Genomic DNA, 20,183 nt, shown 5'->3' with positions numbered 1-20,183 from the left:
TATGAGGTCTCCATGAATTTGACATTGCTTACATTTCTTGACAAACTGATATGAGTCCTTTTCCATATTGGGCCAGTAATATCCAGTCCTGATGAGTTTCTTGGCCAAGGTAGGACCACTAGCATGTGGACCACATATCCCTTCATGAACTTCACCTAATGCAATCTGAGCTTCGTCACTTTTTAAACATCTAAGAAGAGTGCCATCTAGACCTTGCTGATATAGGATATTAGCTAAAATGACGTATCAAGAAGATTGGCGAATGAAAGTGCGACGTTGGTTATTTGATAGATCAGGAGGTAGGGTATTGTCACGAAGGTATGTGAAAATGGAACCATATAACTTGGACTCGGGACCGACGACACATATCATCTCAGTAGGAATGATTTCATATGAAGGAACCAAAAGGTTATCCACCAAGAACTCATAGCGGGTCTCATTTGGAGGTATATCGATCAGGGAAGCAATTGTAGCCATGGCATCTGTGACGCGATTCTGCTCTCTTGGTATCTGCTCAAAATCTATCTTGGTGAAGTGTTGTTTCAGGTCATCCACCATTTGTTTGTAAGGTAGTAATTTTTCATCTTTTGTTTGGTAATCATCAGTTGCTTGATGGATTACAAGTTGAGAGTCCCCAAAAACACGAAGTTCCTGGATCTTCCACTGAACTGCAATCCGTGATCTAGTTGTTAATGCCTCATATTTCGCTATATTGTTAGTGCAAGGAAATGATAAGTGGTATGATTTTGGTATAGAATCCCCTTGAGGAGTTATAAAGAGGATGCCAGCTCCTACCCCATGCTGTGTGTATGAGCCGTCAAAGTACAGTTGCCATGGCTTTGCATGTGACATTGTTAAAATGGATTCATCTGAAAATTCTGAACTTAGAGGAACATCATCTATCATGGGAGCATCTGCTAATTGATCTGCGATGGCTTGTCCTTTTATTGCTTTTCTGTCCACATACTCGATGTCAAATTCACTAAGGATCATTACCCATTTGGCTAGTCGTCCAGTAAGTGTTGCTTTATTGAGAAGGTATTTCAATGGATCAATTCTTGCAACCAACTTAGTCTTATGAGTGAGCATGTTATGTCGTAATTTCTGTGAAGTAAAGACCACGGCGAGACATGCACGCTCAATTGGTGTGTAGTTTAGCTCATATCCCACCAATGTGCGATTGATATAGTATATTGCTTTTTCTTTGCCCTCAGCAATTTGTTGTGTTAAGAGTGCCCCCAATGCTGTTGGAGTAGCTGATATGTATAGTAACAGAGGTTGATCTGGAACAAGTGGCATCAGAACTGGCGGATTTAGAAGATAATATTTGAGTGTCTGGAAAGCCTATTGATAGTTATCATCCCATTTGAATTTGATGTTTTTATGTAGCAAGTGCTGAAAAGGATTACACTTATCTGCAAGTTGCGCTATGAATCTTCGTATGGACTGAAGCCTGCCTTGTAAAGACCGAAGTTGACTGATATGTGTTGGTGGTTGCATTTCCAAGATGGCCTTGACTTTTGCTGGATCAGCTTCGATTCCTCTTTTGGATACAATGAATCCTAGGAGCTTCCCAGAGGTTACTCCAAAGACACATTTCTTGGGGTTTAATCTTACTTTGTATTTTTCCAACCGATCAAAGATGACTGAAAGTATGTCAAAATGTGTATTTCTGTCTATTGATTTGCCTAAGAGGTCGTCGACATAATCTTCCACGGTTATGTGCATGAGATCATGAAAGATAGTAGTCATGGCTCTTTGATATGTAGCACCTGCATTCTTTAGCCCGAAGGGCATGACATTCTAGTAGAAAGTTCCCCAAGGACAAGTGAATGATGTTTTGTGTTGATCCTTGGGCACGATCCTTATTTGATTATAACCAGAGAATCCATCCATCAATGATAACATTTCATGACCTGCTATGAGATCAACAATCAAGTTGATATTTGGTAATGGGAAGTCATCCTTTGGACAAGCTTTGTTGATGTCTCTGAAATTTGTACATATTCTGATGCTGCGATCTGGTTTACTGACAAACACCAAGTTTGAGATCCATTCAGGATAATCAATTGGGCATATGAATCTGACGTCCAATAATTTCTCAAGCTCTGCTTTGACCAATAATGCAACTTGTGGATGCATCTTTCTTAATTTCTGTTTCACTAGTTTTGCCCCCGGTTTAACTGTCAAATGATGCATTACCAAATCCGGATCTAATCCAGGCATATCAACATATGACCAAGCAAAGTTGATTTGTCGTTCTTTGAAGAAACTTATGAATTTTGACCTTTCTGACTCTATCAATGATTGAGCCAGGAATATGTTGTGTGGAACCTCTTCTGTACCAATGTTTGTTTTGATAGTCTCCTCTACCAACATGGATGACTTTTCCTCATATGATGATGGGAGAATGTCGAGCCTTCCATCTTCAGGTGCCTCAGAGAGGTTTTTGCCCTCAGATACGTCCTTTCTTTTTGTTTTTTTGGGGTCAGACAGCGCCACAGTGTGGTTTTCACCATAAGACCCTTGATTTGTTCTTATTTTCACATTTTTGCAACTGGAAGGTTTGACACCCTCACCAAAATATGCCACGCTATTGAGTTCTATAGTGTATCCCGCTTTATGGTCCCTAGGAGGAAGATCATCTCGTATGCCCAGATAGTCAATAAAAGCTTCATCATTTTGGAATGTGTCAAACTGTGTAGGTCCTTCATGATCCCAGTCAAGGAGTTGGTGGTGAACAAGGGGAAGGCCTTCAATGTCTTCGAAGTTAGTGGGGCTAAGAGTGAAGATGCAGTTGTATTCGGGTATGTCAAGGTAATTATTGAGGTCATCAATGGCACTCTCCTCATCAGTCTCGATCGTGAGCGAATCCAAATTATCATCACTAGTAGCACAGTCTGGGACAAGGGTTCTCATCCTACGTGATTTCAACCTAGGACCTTGAGACAAGGACTATGTGGAATCCTCATGGGTTGTTTCTTGACCAACTTTGAATCTTTTATAAAATTCCTCTTCTTCTGTGGGTTCATCTGGTTCTTTGAATATCTCGGTGAGCTTGTAGTCACTGGAAGACTTGTTTGAACCCCATTCCCATTCATTGGAGTCTGTGGAATAGCGATCCTCTTGTTGAATTTTGGCAGCTTTGATTTGTAAGGCTTCTTCTGCCCTTTGAGTGTGGACCTTGGAAGTTGAGAAACCAAGTCCCTTCAAGCGTTCCTTTTTGAAAGTCAATTCAGGTTGTAAAGGTTCAATGATGCCTTCCTTTCGTAACCCAAGAGGGCTTTTTCCATCATACCCAAATTTTTGTAGAATCTTGAAGCCTTTGCCATATTTCTCACATGGTAGACTGATGTGATCTTGTGTGTCACCTTCAATGTCTTTGTAAAGCATTTTGTATAAGTCTTCCTCTTCCAGTTCGCCCCATCTTTGAAAGGTAGTAGGATCCCATTTGAGTACCATGATGGTTACTTGCTTGTTAGGACGTGGTCTTCCATATTCTTTTGGGGAACTCATGACTTGTCGTAAGTACATGGTCTGATTTAAAGTGTATTCCCCCATACCCTTGTTTTGAAACTTACCTTTAAGCTCACCTTGTTTTGATGTCGAAGGTTTTAATGACTCAGGATCAATATATGTCGAAGAAGGAACAACTTCACGATTACTGGGAATGATGGTCTCAGTTTTTGATCTCAGGTTATTGCAGTATATGAACGGATCAGGATCACCGTTAACTATTACTTCTATTCCATTGTGAGGAAACTTAATGCATTGGTGATATGTAGATGGGACTGCCCTCATTTCATGAATCCAAGGATGTCCTAGCAATATGTTATAAGTGAGATCTAGATCTAGGACTTGACAAACCACATCCTTCGTAACTGGCCCAACTCTAAGAGGTAAGGTGACTGTGCCCTTGGATGAATGCTCTTCATCATCATATGCCTTGATGGTGATTTGATTTGTAGAATTCACAGGTTTATCAGAATATCCCAATTGTTTAATAGTGCTCAATGTACAAATGTTTAGACCTGCTCCTCCATCTATCAGGACTCATTTTATTTGATGTTTGTGTATGAAGGCTTCAATGTGTAGTGGTGCATTATGTGGCTGACTTATGGAGGTGTCGTCAGCTTCTATGAATGTAAGGGAGTGTGGAACAGAAAGGTATCCCACCATGGCTTGAAACTAGTCCACATTCAGATCTGTAGGAACGACAGTGTCTCTCAAGTTTTTGTCAAGAATATCTTTATGTGTGGGGGGTATGCATAATAGCTCAAGGATGGAGATGAGCGCAGGTGTCTTCCCTAACTATTCTACAAGGTCATACTCAGTTTTGGTTGACAAAGAAGCGGTGTTTTTGGCTGGAGCACCTTGCAAAGTGATTTTACCTCGGCGGGTTGTGACATGACATTTAGAGGTAGTTTCGGAAGAAGATCCAACACCTTTTAGGACAATCTTGGGTCTCCGGGTAGAATTCTTAGGCATTTTGTCCTTGATGATAATGGTAGAGACATAGTTGTCCATCGAGATGTGATTGATAGTTGAATCATAGTTGTAGGATGCTCTGGTATAGTTGGTTTGGTCCTCTATGGCTTTAGCTTTTCCCTTGTCATGTTTTGGGAATGGTTCCTTAAACATCTCATGTTCTTGATTAGACGAGTGTCCCTCAATCTCAATATCACCTCTATCAATGAGATCTTGTATGATGTTCTTCAGTCGATGACAATTTCCTATCTTATGACCTTTGCTCTTATGAAATTCACAATACTCATCATCATTCCACCAATTTGGTTTAACCTTTGGCTCATATGGAGGAAAATCTGGAACTGTGATTACCTTGTTTTCCACTAGCTTTTTGAAAACTAACTCAAGTGGTTCTCCCAAGGGAGTGTACTTCCTTCATGATCTGGAAGTTGTTTGAGTATTCACTTGATTGTTTGTAGAACTTGATCCCGAAAAGATGAATTTGGGTCGCACTGTGTTGGCGTTAACAACACCATCACTTTCTCTGTTGCTAAGCCTTTTTCAATAACATCCTTGAAGGTGGACAAACAAGCTTTCCTTAGATCATAGCCAATGTCTATGTTAACATTCTAGGTGAACATTTCTACCATTTGTTTTTGTGGAATTTCACAAGAGCGTCTGCTGGCTAGATTTCTCCATCTTTGTAAAAATGATGAAAAAGACTCTCCATCCTTTTGCTTGGTGTTGCACAAAGTAGTGACTGATATGTTTGTCTCTATATTGTAGGAGAAATGTTGAATAAATGCCTCTGCTAAGTCACCCCATGACTTAATACCAGGTGGAAGTTGGGAGAACCATTCCATAGCTTGATCACCTAGGCTTTGTGGGAATAATCTCATCAAATATGTCTCTTCTGCTGCTACCTCAATGCAAGTTGTGAAAAACTATCTTATGTGTGCCTTAGGATCCCCTTTTCCTCTATACTTATCAAACTTAGGCGTCACAAAGTGTGTAGGAAAAGGAGGCATTGGAATGCTCTTGTCAAATGGATAAGGACATATGTCTCTCATTGTGTATGTTGGCTTTGGTGTATTTATGTCCTCCATTTTCTTTTGTAAGTCCCTGATTTGTTGCTCTAAATTGCTCTTAGGTGGAGATCGACTTCTTGGACCATACCCCATGCTTGAGGCACCAATTGGAGGAGGAGCATGTTGCATATATGGATGATATTGATCATACACATGTTCATATGGAGGAGGTCTATAGTGATGCTGCATATATGGACCACTTGGTATAGATTCATGTTGAGGAACGAAATATCTATTTTGTCCATGTATACCATACTCTACAGGCATGTCATGTTCTAATGTGTTACCCCCAAATTTGACACGGGGTTTCCTTGTGTCCAAATTTTGAGCGTGCCTTTGAATATCCAATTGCTTTGGTGGTTGATCCTTAGCATTGGTATGTGATTGAGCATATCTGTTTGCATAAGACTTCCATAATGGTCTGTGAAGGTGAGTATCATATACTTGACCATGTGTATGTGGGACCTCTAGTTTTTGAAACAAAGATCATGGTGATTCAGGTACCATATGTGGTCCTCTATTGCCTCCACTATTAGGCCTTCTTTGATCCATGTTAGAGTGAGGTTGTTGCAAAGGCCCATGTTCCATTATTTGAGACATGTCAAAATCATGAGGTATCTTGGCTCCACTTTGTGCCATCATTTGTAAAAAGTATTGTCTATCCCTCCTCATTATTTCCTCAACCAATCGATTGAAATGGGGATTCATAATGGATTCTTCCACATCTGCTGAATGTACTGAAAAGTTGTCCATATCATCATTGTGTGTATCATCGTTGTTTGTAGTGTCCATGTTCTCAACATTTGGAATGTTTCTATAGGCATCCATGTCAGGTAAAGGAGTATGATCAGAATTGAAAAAGATATCATTTTCATACTCATAAGAACTCATGTTTGCGGACTCTTGAGCCTCTTTAGTTTCTCTCCTAGATTTTTGGGAACGTGTTTCAACCATGAACTAGGTATTGACCGAGATGTGTGAGACTAGATGAAAATGGAAAAAGTATGGAAGACCAAGGGTTGTGTAGCATCCTAAAATTATGACACTTGCAATTTCAACTGCATTTGGGTCTTCACGATGGCGGCGCAACGTTGAACCTGAATGGAGACCCTGAAACCTGCTTGTGACATCAAAAACTGCATATTTTTGCACCTTGGCCTAATCCTTCCTTGCACCCTGCTATCCCGGGAGGTGGGACCATGGCGCCCAGTGCCCTGGTCCTTCAGGACCATGGCGCCCAGTGCCCTAGTCCCCCAGGACCATGGCGCCCAGCGCGCTGGTCCCTGGCCCTATTTTTGGGCCCGGTCTCTTGTGGGCATCGGGTCTTTAAGTTTGCAATTCGGAAAATAATGTTCCTAGGTTGGCCTAAGGTTAGAAAAATCAGTCTCTCAACCCTAATTGACAAGTATATAAACCACTTTTCCTCTCCTAGAAAAAAAAAAGAAGGAAAAGAAGCAAGAGCAAGGTGCGGAAGCGATATTCAAACATTCAAACATTCAAGCATTCAAGCATTCCTTCAAGCAATTGAGTATTCTAAGTCTCCATTCAAGGCTAGGTGTTGCATTCAAGACAAGGATTCAACCATTGAAGAGGAGATCACTTACAACATACATCATCATTACACCTTCGCATGTAAGAATACAAACATTCTTACGACAAGGTATCGGTACTTGTTTACATTACAAACATTTACATTTACAACATTCTCATTTCTTGGTTAATTCCAAAACTGGGGTTTGACCTAAAGGCAAACCCCTAATCCCTAACCCCCCAATTGTCCTCTCTTTTCTGTGTGTAGGTTGCAGGTACGTAGCTGTAATTGAAGATCTGGAATCCTTGTGCAGAGACGAACAGATCCCCCTTCGTTTCGCGGATTTTTCGGAGGACCGTGTGCACTCCGGGCGCCATCGTCCCGACAACTTTCGCTCAGATTTGCAGAACAGCACTGTCTCGACATTTTACTACTAATTCTAGGTCCGTAGCTTCATCCTGTATCCCTATCTCTGCCTATAAGTGAATCTTTCCTACTTTACATGCATTCCTAGTTCAATCATTCTATCTACATTCTTTACAAAAGAGGGTATCCTTGATGTCACAACCCTTGAAACTCATCTAGAATTCAATCTTGCATTGTGTGGGATTGGATCTTGTGAGTTTCAACCCCTCTTTTGAATGTAAAGTCCCTCCTAAGTGAAAACCGTCAACCCTAGTGACCCTCCTTTCTCTCTCCTTAGAGTGGGGGGGGAGGAACACCTAGGGTTCAATTTTTTCGCTTTACATTTTGGTGAACCCAATGTGAACATCCTAATTCTGATTATTCATGGTTAGATCTGAAAAATTGGATTCCTTAATTACATTTCCTTGTTTGATCTTTTGCAAATTTTAGAGGTTAATTGCATAAAAACCCTAAATTTCCTTTTTAGTAATTGAGCTTGTGAAATGTTTAATTGATAATGCTTGTTTCAGATCTACTCTTCTATTGCAAATTGTCAAATCATATTTGTGCTTTAATTCTGAAAATTAAGTGGTTAAGTGTCAAAACCCTAATTTTTAAAAACCCTCTTGATTCAACCTTTGACCGATGATTTCACTAATCAAAACACCTCCAAATCGACTGTAACTTTGGATTCCGCAACAAAATCACAATATCTCTCATCCCTGAAAATTTTGAAAAAAGTTGCGAGGACCGTGTGCACCCCGAGCGCCATCGTCCCCGACATTTTTTCCAAAAATTCGGGAGCTGGATCTTATTGTATTTTTCTGCTAGAATCCAGAATCTTGGCTGATTTCATTAATTCTAACACTTTCAAAATTAAAGTCAAATTTGGTCTAGTGATTGCTTGGATTAGGGCTTATAATCATTCAAAAATTGTTGAAATTGAAATTTGTGTTAAAATTGTGTTTCTTACAGTCCTATATCTGAAAAGTGTGTTGGCATTCATTTGAAATTTCAGTGCTTTATTCAAATTCTTGCAGTTTGTGACTTTTGAAATTAAGTGTTTAAGTGCAACAACTTTGATTTCTGCTTTCAAAATTGAATTTTGCGTGAAATCGAGTCAATTTTTAAATTTCAAAGCTTGCATTGCTTTTGGTATTCCCTCTAAAAACATAAAATTCAAAATTTCAGTTTCCCTCTCTATTTCAAAATTCAAATTTTGCATTTTTCAACAATCTTGGTAGGGTTCAATTTTGAGATTGCAACTTTAATTTGGCCTATCTACAGATCGTAAAATCACTCAATTTTTTCAGATTAGCTTTAAAATCATCATAACTTTCATCTCTGAAAATTTCAAAAAAAGTTGCGAGGACCGTGTGCACTCCGTGCGCCACAGTCCCCGACATTTTTTCTGAAATTTTGGGAGATTGTCCTGATTGCATTTAACAGCTTAAATCTAGGAGATTGGCTGATTTTATTGAAATTTGCTACTTCTAAATTCAAAATCTTCTCTCTCTTTTTAGTGCATGAGTTTTACAACAATAAGCCCTACTTACACTATTCCCGTTAGGCGAAGCCTTAGAATTAAGTCTTTCCAAGGTTTAATTACTGAGGAGATGGAACCTAATTTGAATGGCCTTTTTAACGAGGACATGGGTAATTCCTCTAATCCTCTTAATGATGAAGAAGCTCTCCATGAGGTTTCTGTAGAACAACTTTTGAAATTGGATAACCAATTTGATGATTTTTGACAATGGATGTCTCAAGAATACCCTGATAGTGAAGCTCTCTCATTAATTGAGGGTCTAAAACGTATGGTTCAAAGTGATAAGAATGGAATTGATATTTTGCATGGTATTGCACACATTGTGGATTCGAATGTGATGCCTATGAAGAGTTGTGCTGAAACCTTAGGTTATACACAACCTCCTACTCAAGTTAATCATTCTATTCCTTTGACAACTCCTATTGCTAGTATACCTACTTTTACATCAAACATAATGACTACTTCAATACAAGACATTCCACCTATGATCACCAGTCATGGGGGAAATCCCTCTTCTTCAATCAATCCTCTTCCTTCATTCAATCCGACTTCCTCATTCATTCCTTCAATGAGTGTTCCTATTATATCTCCACAAATAAACATGATGCAAGGGGGCATTTCATTTAACCATTCCATTCCTCGTTGTAGTGTTCCTCCTTTCCAATCATCTCCTATGACTAACTATCATAGTGTTCCACCACCTTACTCTCAATCAATACCTTCTTTCAATAACATAATACCTCCATCACAATCTAACACGTCTAATATGAACTCTTCGACTGAAGCGACCATTAACAATCTTGCACAAACTGTCTCTTCTTTACAGCAACAAATTGCCTCTATGAATCAATCTAAGTTTAGTGTGCCCACATTTGATGTTGCGAGCCCACTTTCTCTTGACATTGTTCGAGCTATTCCCCCTAAACATGTTGAAATCCCGCAATTGGAGCTTTATAATGGTAAAGGTGATCCTCTAACACATGTTAAGACCTTTCAAACAATATGTACCGATTTTGCTTATGAACAAAGGTTGCTTGCAAAACTGTTTACTAGAACATTAAGAGATAAGGCTCTATAATGGTATTGCTCGTTGCCTTCCTATTCTATTACTTCTTTCCAACAACTTGCAAATTCTTTTATTCAACAATTTCAAAACAATATAAGTCCTAAAGTTACTTTGATTGATTTAATGCATTGTAAACAAGGTGTTAAAGAAAAAGTGACTGATTTCATTGGTAGATATAAGCATTTGTGTGCTCAAATTTCTTTTCCAGTACCTGACAATGATATTCAAAGAATCTTTATTTCTAATTTACAAAAAGATATTAGAGAAAAACTTCTATTTTCTGAGTTTACTTCTTTCCAACAGTTGTGCGCAACTCTTCACAATTATCAATTGACTGTGAGTCAAATGGAACAAGAAAATCCTATGGCTCTGAGTGATAAGGGTGATAGTAGTCAACAACCATTTGGGAAGTTTAAACCGAACAGAGAGTCTATTAAATTCAATGAAAACATCATCAACAACAATGTGAATGCAGCATCAGGTGTGCCTCCTATTTCTAAGTTTTTCAAGAAAGAAAGAAAGTTTACTCCTTTGAATGAATCATTGCATAGTATTATGAATAAGTTATTGGAACAAAATGTGCTTACTCTCCCTCCTATAAGGCAAATAGATCCTACAAAGATTAATTCACCCTATTTTGATAACAAATCTTTTTGTCAATTTCATCGTCAACCTGGGCATGATACCGAAAAATGTTTTGCTTTAAAGGGTAAAATTCAAGATTTGATTGATAATAATACTATCTCTATTTCTGGTGTGAATGATAAAGGCAACACATCTGTAGCTCCTCCTAACCAAAATCTTAAGATTTTTACTAATCCATTACCTTCTCATACCTCTAATGTGATTGAGACTAATGATTCCTCTTTCTCGCCTGATAGTCTTGTGTCTATGACTCCGAATGTGATTAACTTTGTGGAATAGCAGAAAATCCCTAAAGAACCTTCCATCACATTTGATTCCAGTGAAACTATCAGGGCACCTGATGGTCCTTTATATAATGTTTGCAAGTGTCTAGACTCAAATGACTCCAATAAAAAGTGTGTTGTTTGATGTGAAAATGTTTTGCATACACTTGAAGACACAAAAGACACAATGTTTTGCTGTTTGGTCTTGAATGTTTTGAATGTTTAAAATAAGTCAAGCACAATTCTTATGGTTGGCCAAGACAATAGTTGTTGATCCCACATGGGGTTTTACCCCTGAGGCTATGCTATTCAGAGCGGATACTTAGATGCTTGACCTCACTGGCCCCACCCTCGACACTTACTTCTCAGGTCAGCCAAGCATCAATCCCCACGAAAACTCCCCGTGGTGAACTTTGTATCTCTACTAAGAACCGTATGTGTGTGGACTGCTACCAGAGGTCCGACCTCCTACCCCAACAACTAGAAGGATTTGGGCTTCTAAAACAAAAAGGTGCTAGTGAGGGCATCCACTCGTGTGGCCATACATGCGGCACTTTCAACTCTGTAAATACAGAAGGCTTCCAGCCGGTAGGGGTTACACCCTACAACTGATCAAATAAATTTGATCAAACGGGTTTATGGGGAGACATAGTGTCGGTATGAACTAATCAGCACACGTTATCCATAGTTTTCACCATGAATATAGTTGTTTATAGTGGTTCGGAAGAGGTGGGTTTTCCTCGCTACCACTTGGGTTGTTCTCTTCTCACTAGTAGTCCTAATGACCACATGGGAAGACAGACCCTCTAAAGATTAAACAAAAAGAGCCTATTGCTCAAGACACAAAAGACAATGATTCAATTTTAGTGCACCAATTGAAGTGTTTGCTAGTCTATGAAAACAAGGCACACAATAAAAAAAAATAAAAAATCCAAAAACCCTTGCCAAGGACCTGCAACAAAGAGTTGTTAGTAGTTTGGATTGTTTCAAATAATCACCCCTTCCTGCAAGCACACAAGTTAGGTAAATTTTAGATCCAAAAAACTTGGTGAAATAGGGGCCTTCAACCAAACGATTTTTCTTTCAAGACAAGCTGCACCAATTTCGTTAGCTAGATCTGAAAATGTTAGCTCCAAATAAACAGGATCTGAAACTTTAAATGCAAAACCCAAAACTAAATGAATAAACCCAAAATTTGAAACCGGTGAACACAGACGTGATTACCCTCAACACAGACGCGACTTCTTGACGTAGACACGGTTCTGTGAGACACAGACGCGGCTCTAGAACGTAGACGCGACGTCTGGACACAGACGCGACTAAAAGCACCGCAGATGCGACTTAATAACCCAAATGCGATTCCCGGAACCTGCAAAATAAAATACTGCCAATAACACAGACGCGATTTTAGATGTCGCAGACGCGCCAGAAAATAAAAAACGTGGCCGCATTTAGCACAGACGCGGTTTCCATCACAAATGTGCTTGGCACCAACACAGACGCGCCTTGCGAGCATAGACGCACCTGGCACCAACGCAGACGCGCTTGGACGTTTTTTGACATTTTTGGACCCTAACCCAAAGCGCATTTATTGCCCTATCTTCCATGCATTATTGACAACAATAAATGCATCAAAGTACAAGGAGGTTTCGCGGTACTTACCGGCTCTCCTGCCTCTGCTGGCCTCTGAAATCGGTGAACGCGGTCGAATCTGTGAACAAAGGCCATCGCTGCTGACTGCTGCTACCAAAATGTATATGGTGAAAATGGATAACAATAATAACGATATTGAAAGGCTAAATGAATTCAACCACAAAACCCTAACCTAACAACAACAAAGATCCACCATAACATATGAAGATTACTTAAGACAATGCAAATTAAACGAAATCACAAAGATTATACCATCACATGTCCAATAGGGTTTGGATCTCCATTCTTCCTATCTCCATTGATCTTGCTTGATATATTTGCTCTCAGATTTTATGTGCACAAGAGCTCAACAAAGAACGGAATGTGGTTGCAAGTAGGATCGCAGTGTAGTCAAGTCCTGAAGATGATTGATTAGAATGAATGATTAGGGTTTGATAATGAAGGAGGCATCTCCTTATATAGAAGACACAATAAGAAATTGAGGGTTAAGATTGAGAGGTGTAAAAGGAGGTCGGCTATGATTAGACGGTAGGTACAAGAAATAATAAAATAATAAAAGGGGTAGGTAGTGTATGAATTAAGAGATGAATGACATGTGTCATGGGTAGAAAAGGTTAATGAATTAATTAAATAAAATAAAGATTTATTTAATTAATAGAAGAAGTGGGATCAATTAAATAAATAAGATATTTATTTAATTTAGGAAAAGGATAATTTAAATAAATAGATGTATTTATTTAAATGAGAAATAAGGCTAGAAGAGGATAAATGAATTAATTAAATAAATAAAGATTTATTTAATTAATAGAAGAATTAGGCTTAGATAATTAAATAAATAAAATATTTATTTAATTAGACTGGACAATTTTGGGTGTCTACAATATGTATATGACCGGAACTGCATCATGTTTTGGTTATTAGAAGTCATGTTTATGATTTCTGTGATATTTTTGCTAGGGTTCTGGTAAATAATTCTCTTAACCGGTAATGATTTTTGGTTTAGCGGTGATCTACATCAAGTTCATATGTTGGTGGTAACGTGACACAACCCGCGTGAAGTGTTTGAATCATGTTTTAGCGCGATAAAGATGGAATTTCTTGGGAATGTGAAAAGTGCTTAGCAGAATGAGCTAAGGGTTTGACTTTGTATCAGATCAAGTTGTTGTGATGAGTTACGATCACTCAATGATTGATATTGATTTGTAATTGATTGTAATGATCCATATGATGATCTGTAATGAGTTGTAAAGATCTGTGATGATCTATGATGTAAGTCTTAGGGTTTTGTAACTGACTAAGTTGTAGAGGTTATTTAGGTCAGTACAGTTGATGTTTGTTGTGTTGGTGGTTTTGAGAAGTGTGTGAAGCCAAACCAGGGTGTAAGAGATCGGCCAGAGTGTTGCAAATTTGAGGTATAAATGGATTTGATCAAGCAAGCATTTAAGTGCTATACCTAGATCATTCACTGTTGTTCTCTAACAATTGCAGTAGATAAAATCCCTTAACCGGGTAGCTCAACATCTAAGTGTTAAATCCTCTTCGGAGGTTGATCCTAACAGGTCATAGCTCCTAATAGTGCTCATTATCTAAATCCCTTAACCAGGTGACTCCTAACAGGGTCTGCTCCTAATAGAGCATCATTGCAAGCTTTTAATCGGGCTTGGCTCCTAATAAGGTGCATTTCGAAAGAGTGCAAAATATTTGTGGGTACCAATTCATTTTTCCCTATTTGGGTTTCCATGTGAAAAATATGGTGTTCATATGGTGAATGTTCTTATGTGTTGTTATGTTTATTTTTCAGTTAATGCATGGTATATGAACACTTGATGTGCATACATGATAAATCACTTTAGCAGATGATTAACAGTGGTTACCCATACTGGTAAAGAGTTTATTACTGCTCTATGGTTGATTTGATGAAGTTTAATAAGGTTGAGTTTTAAGTTTGAAATTGTTGTTAATACTGATTCACCCCCCTCTCAGTATTAACTAGATCCTCTAAGATTAACAATTGGAATCAAAGTGTTGGTCCTCTATGTGTAGAAATCTTAACAACTTGAGGGAAAGATCCTAAAGAAAGATGATGAAGAAGGAGGGTCCCAAGTTTACCAAGGATAATTACCGGACATGGAAAGACCAGATGAAGATATATATTAAAGGATTGGGTGCTCTGTATTGGAATCATGTGGTGAATAAGTATGTTGATCCTACTACCAACCCCTTGACACCAGATGATCTTAAAGAACAACACGAAAACATTCAAGCCTTGGAAGCAATGTAAGTACTTTATCTGACTTAGTATATAGATGTTCATGGATTAGAAACTACAGCTGAGGTATGGGAGAAATTACAATTGATTTATGGAGAAGATGAACATGTTCAAAAAGTAAAGGAAGAAAGTCTAAGAGACAAATTTGATGACATGAAAATGGTTGATGGTGAGAACATTTCACAATATGGTCAAATGATTAAAGAAGTTCTAGGTGGTATTAAGAGTGTCAGAGGTAAGATTGATGATGATATTGTTGTTAGTAAAATTATTAGAACTCTTCTACCACAATATGCTATTAGTGTTTCTGCAATTCAATAACCTAGATCTATTTCTAAAGATAAAGTCATTATTGATTCTCTCATTGGAAAGTTGACTGCATTTGAGTTAAACATTTTTGATAACATTGTTTCAAAACCGTTTGAATCTACTTTCAAAGCTTATATTACTGGTACATCTATTAGACAAGGAGAGGATATTTGTCATAATCATGACTGCAGGTCGAGTCATGGTGGTAGCAGAATTGGGGATGATAATGAAGATCATCTAATGGAACTTGAGGCATTGTTGGCTAAGAAGTTTCCTAGAGGTACTGGTAAGTATAAAGGTAAATTACCCTTGAAGTGTTTCTCTTGCAATAAAATTGGACAGATTGCTACTAATTGTCCTAACACTGATAAGAAAGAGAAGTTCATAAAATTTAAAGGAAAAGGACATAAACATTGCTATGTTGCAGTGGATGAAGGTGTGACTGATGAAGAATTTGAAGAAGATGATAATGAGGAGATAGTGTTTGTTGTTGTGAAGGAAGATCTAACTGATGAAAAGGCATTGGTGTCTCACATGGATAGAAGTGATGAATGGATAATAGACAGTGGTTGCTCACACCACATGACCGGTGATAGAAACAAGTTCTTATCACTTGAATAATTTGATGGCGATGTGGTAAGATTTGGAAACAACTCACCCTACAAGGTTAAAGGCAAAGGAAATATTTTATTAAATGGTAAAAGCAATGCAGATGAAGTCTTTTGGGTTGATGAATTAAAACATAACCTTTTGAGTGTTGGTCAACTAAATGATAAGGGTTATCTTCTAGAATTTAAAAATGGAGCGTGCAAGATTCTTTGAAATAATGGATAATTGATTGCTATTGGAAATCAGACAAGAGGTAATCTTTTTTATCTGATTACTAATGTGAATATTTGTTTGGTGGCAAAGATTGAAGACAACTGGTTATGGCACAAGAGATTTTGTCATGTAAATTTTGATAATTTGATAAAGGTTAGTAAGTCTATCATTGTGAGAGGTTTGCCCCAGCTTGTTAAACCAGATAATGTGTTATGCAAAGACTATCAGATGGGTAAGATGACTTCTGTATCTTTCAAGAGTAAGTCTTTCTCTTCAGAAAATATTCTTGATTAGGTTCATACTGATCTTTGTTGTCCTATGAGGACTAAGAGTTATTTTGGTGATAGACATTTCATGAATTTCACTGATGATTTTTCCAAAATGATGTGGGTGAATTTTCTGAGAGAAAAGTCAAAGGCATCTAGTAAATTCAAAGCATTCAAAGCTTTAGTTGAGAAAGAAACTGGGAAGAATTTGAAATGTTTAAGATCCGACTAGGGAGGAGAATTGACTTATGATGAATTTGTGAAGTTCTGTGATGAACATGGAATCAAGAGGTAGATGTCGGCTCCTAGAACTCCACAACAAAATGGGATAGCAGAGAGAATGAATAGAACAATTGTCCAAGCTACTAGAACCATGTTGATTCAAGGTGAAGTACAAAAGATGTTTTGGAGAGAAGCAGTTAGCACTGTTGTTTACATTTGAACTAGGTACTTGTCAAGAGAGGTAGCAACAAAATACCTTATGAATTATGGCATGGAAAGACTCTACTGTAAGTTACTTTAAATTTTTTGGGAGTAGATGTTTCATTAAATGTGATGATTACACTGGGAAGTTTGACGCAAAATGTGATAAAGGTATTTTTCTTGGTTACTCTACGAAGAGTAAGGCTTTCAAATGTTATAACAAAAGCACAAAAAAGATCATTGAGAGTGCTAATGCGAAGGTAGATGAACTCTCTGAGAAATTTGATGAGACCAGCAGATTTGAACCTAAGAAAGATGAAGATAAAGTTGTGTTCATTGAACCAGAGGTACAAAAGAATGATGAGCATAACAATGCAGAAATATGTGCTCAACTGGTAAATGAAGATAGTGATGAAGAAGATGAAGAACGAAAAGTAGAAGGCACAACACCAAAACCGGTAATACCAAGGTATGTCAGATTGAAACATTTAGAAGAACAAATTATTGGAGATAAGAATGCTGGTGTACAAACAAGGAGGAAAATCAGAGAAAATTCTTGTTTGATTTCAACTATTGAACCTAAAACAGTCAGAGAGGAATTGAAAGATGATGATTGGATCAATGCTATGAATGAAGAATTGGATCAGATAGAGAAGAACAAAACATGGACACTTGTTCCCAGACCGGAAGACAAGAATGTGATTGAAACGAAATGGGTCTTTAGAAACAAGTTGAATGAAGAAGGCAAGGTTGTGAGGAATAAAGCAAGGTTGGTATGCAAAGGCTATGCACAAGAAGAAGGAGAAGATTATGGAGAAACCTTTACACCTGTGGCAAGATTGGAAGGAGTAAGAATGTTACTTTCTTATGGTGCATTTAAAGGATTTAAGGTCTACCAGATGGATGTTAAATCAACTTTTCTTAATGGCATCCTTGAGGAAGAAGTGTACATAGAACAACTAGATGGATTTGCTTTGTCTAAGGATAAAGATATGGTTTGGAAGTTACATAAGGCACTGTATGGATTGAAGTAGGCACCGAGAGCATGGTTTGAAAGATTGCATGCACACCTGATTAAGATAGGATTCCAGCGTACTAGTGAGGACAGTAACATATATCTTAAGATTGATGGAGACAAATTATTGATAGCTAAAGTATTTGTAGATGATATAATTTTTGGAGGTGATGATGATTTATGTATGGTGTTTATTGAGGAGATGAAGAAAGAATTTGAGATGTCTCTTATTGGTGAGATTAATTTTTTCATTGGGTTATAGGTCCAACAATTAGATGGTGGAATATTTATCTGTCAGAGTATGTAAAGGAAGTATTGAAAATATTTGATATGGAAGATTGTAAACCGGTTAGTACTTTGATGGTGACTGGTTGTAAACTGTCTAAACATGATGATTCACCCTCTGTTGATGAAAAAGAATACAAGTCCATGATTGGTAAGTTACATTATGTTGTTCATAGTCAGCTTGATATTGCACATGTTGTTGGTTTGGTTGCTAGATTTTAGAAGGATCCCAAGGAAACTCACTTGGTAGCAGTGAAAAGGATATTTTGGTACGTGAAAGGCACAATAGATTATGGTTTATGGTATCCTTATAAAAATGATTTTTCTTTGAAGGTGTTTATTGATGCAGATTGGGCAGGAAATGTTGATGACCAAAAAAGCACTACTGGTGGAGCTTTTCTTCTTGGAGGTAGATTGGTTGCTTGGACTAGTAAGAAGCAAACTTGTGTTTCACAGTCAATAAAAGAGGTAGAGTATGTTGCTTCATCAATGAATTGCACGTAGGCAATCTGGACGAGACATGTGTTAGAAGGTTTTAAACTTGATATGTATGAATCGATAACTATTTATTTTGACAATACAAGTGTAATTAATATTTTTAAAAATTGTGTTACATGCAAGGAAAAAACACATAGAATTGAAGTACCACTTTTGAGGGAAAGAGTCCGGGAGAAACAAGTCAGAATAGAGTGTGTCCAACAAAGAACAATTGGCAGAAATTTTCACAAAACCTTTGCTGAAGACTACCTTTGAGTACCTCAAAGGTAAAATAGGGATCAGACCCCTAATCGGATAAAACTAGGATGTAGGAGATGCATCAATTCAGTGGAGTTAATGAATATTTTTCACTATGGATTGATGAAATGGTGGCTACTCCGCAGGGGGAGCAACTTAGATGAGTTTGTAGACATGTTGAAGACAACAACAACAAAAATAATGACCGGTGATGCATATGCACCCTTGGCATTGTTGTCCAAGGGGGAGAAGATAATTATATATATCAGCCTAAGGAGGAGAAGGGCTATACTAAAAGTGAAGAATTTGAGAAGGTGAAGGAGTGATACCGGCAGATATTGTTCAACAGAAGTGTGAAGTACAACAAAGAAGTTACAGATCTGAGAAGCATGATTTTAGTTGCAAATGTTGATATTTATATTGGTGTTGCCATCAATGCCAAAGGGGGAGAATGTTGGCATGTTTGGCATAACTAATGCAAATGAAGAATGATGAATGAACTGGTAAAATACTATTTGTGATGACTTTGTGATGAAGAGATTAAGATTGAATGATTGGATAACTTTGATCAGTTATTTGTGTTGTCATTGATGGCAACTGATGTCTACTATGTTGTATTTTGTCATCTAAGTCTTTTTGGTCTACCGGAAATGCCTTACCAGTATTGAGGACAATTAACTGAGAATTAGGACCTTAACCGGTAAACGTGGAGATATTTTGATTATTTTCAGTGATTGGTAATGATTGAAGTGTTGTGGTTTGGAGTATGAGTTTTTATCATTATAATATGTATCTGACTGGAACCGCATCATTTTTTGGTTACTTGAAATCATGTTTATGATTTCTATGATATTTTTGCTAGGGTTTAAGAAGGGTTTAAGGAACAGTAATGATTTTTGTTTTGGCGGTGATCTACATCAAGTTCATATGTTGGTAGTAATGTGGCACAACCTGCGTGAAGTGTTTGAATTATGTTTTGGCATGATCAAGATGGAATTTCTTGGGAATGTGCAAATTGCTTAGCAAAATGAGCTAAGGGTTTGACTTTGTATCAAATCAAGTTGTTGTGATGAGTTACGATCACTCAATGGTTGATATTGATTTGTTATTGATTGTAATGATCCATATGATGATCTATAATGAGTTGTAAAGATCTGTGATAATCTATGATGTAAGTCTTAGGGTTTTGTATCTGACTAAGTTGTAGAGGTTATTTAGGTCGGTATAATTGATGTTTGTTGTGTCGGTGGTTTTGAAAAGTGTGTGAAGCCAAACCAGGGTGTAAGAGATCTGCCAGAGTGTTGCAGATTTGAAGTATAATTGGATCTGATCAAGCAAGCACTTAAGTTCTATACCTAGATCATTCACCGTTGTTCTCTAACAATTGTAGCAGAT

The sequence above is a fragment of the Cryptomeria japonica genome, chromosome 10 (genome assembly GCF_030272615.1).
Source record: "Cryptomeria japonica chromosome 10, Sugi_1.0, whole genome shotgun sequence".
NCBI lineage: Eukaryota > Viridiplantae > Streptophyta > Pinopsida > Cupressales > Cupressaceae > Cryptomeria > Cryptomeria japonica.
Note: the sequence above shows the minus strand (reverse complement) of the source record.